Below are 1,675 nucleotides of genomic sequence, written 5' to 3'. Positions count from 1 at the left end.
AATATATATATATAGGAATAATAATATAACCCTGCATTATTCAGCATTCATGCTATGCCTGACTGACAACTAAACTGATGATAACGATATTCATTATCGTTTCCTATTTGCATGCAATTTCATTTTAGTCTCACTTCCTATGTGTTAGCTAGTACATCAGCTATTTTCCATCAGTTTAAGGTGATACATGGAATGTGTTTAAAAAGATATACCACAGGAGCGAAATGATATCCGTTCGTCAAATTCAATGTGACAAAATCAATGACCCAGATTCAAGATTTCACAAATTGTCGTCCATTCAATTGTTGTGATGCATTCTTGTAACAACATTTTCAAAAAAGTTATGATGAAACGTTAAAATTACAATCTACATCTGAAACTACTCAGGATTAGCAAATTATTTCTTCAATATGTGGCAACATACTGTACTTCTTTAAGCATACCCAGGAGTGCCTTATTATTGTTTTTTGTTTGTTCTGTAAATCTGTATAGGGTTGCCTTCCTCTGACCATATCCTAGATCTTCATCAACAAATTCATATTTAAAAAAAAAAAACTTCATTATTTCCATGATACATATGTATAATAAATATGTGAATACTAGTGCTCAATTTTTGGTATCTAAACTGAAAATAAGGGCTTTAACTATTGTAGAGGACGAGACCGATCTTGAAATGCTTTTTCAAGATTCACAGGCATAATTATATTAGTAATTGATGTAAAAAAAAAATAGCAAACTGTGCTGCGGACAATCTTTGGTATCAAAAACGAGCTAAAGCATATGTTACTTCTTTCTACAGACGGATCCCTCTTTATAAATGTGACGCCACATATTTGATATATATATATATAAACGTATGGCAAATGGTACACGTGGATGAAATAGTAAGTTATGCTTGTGTTGTAGAACGATAACTAGAAAAGTATAACAAGATGAGTGAATGTAGTAATTCAGTAAGGACATAATAGTGTGAATAAAATATCCAGCAAGTAATAAATGATGCTTTAAACTGAAACAGAAACAAAAACCGGAATTATATCGAAATAGATTATTAGAATTTCTCACCCTCTTTAAAGGGATCTCAACCCAAAAGGGGCGACTCATAAGTTGCCAAACACCAGGCTTTACCGGGTGTTTGTCAACTGAAGAATCTTTCCGCGAAGGTTGAGATTCCCAATCTCACATCAAGGGGGTGAATATTTTGTATTCTCTTACCCTGTTCACCCATTGTGTATCATATACATAATACTATTTAACGATACAGGATTGACGTGACGTTGATGCATTATTGACGTGACGTTATACATTTGTTATAAATAGGAGAATCCGCCTGTTCAACACTAGATTGAGACAAGGATATCTCACACCGGGGAAAGTGAGGATTCACTTGTCCAGGGTTAAAGAAAAGCTAATCCATTTCGAATTAACATTATAGTAAGATAAAAAGAGGCCTATGTACCTTTATAGATCACCTGGTATTTTATTTTCAATTTGAAACCAGCTGAGTACCATAGAGGTTTGTCAAAGGAGAACAAGAAGAACAAGTTGCATTAAGAACTACATATACATCGGTTTGGGAGAGTAAGAAACCAAAAACAAGAGTTCCCGTGTTATGTCACAGGGAAGTAGTCTCCAGGGGTTGATCTGTACCTCTGCCCCCCCCCCCCCCCCCTTT

The sequence above is a fragment of the Mizuhopecten yessoensis genome, unplaced genomic scaffold (assembly GCF_002113885.1).
Source record: "Mizuhopecten yessoensis strain PY_sf001 unplaced genomic scaffold, ASM211388v2 scaffold7017, whole genome shotgun sequence".
NCBI classification, from domain to species: domain Eukaryota; kingdom Metazoa; phylum Mollusca; class Bivalvia; order Pectinida; family Pectinidae; genus Mizuhopecten; species Mizuhopecten yessoensis.
Note: the sequence above shows the minus strand (reverse complement) of the source record.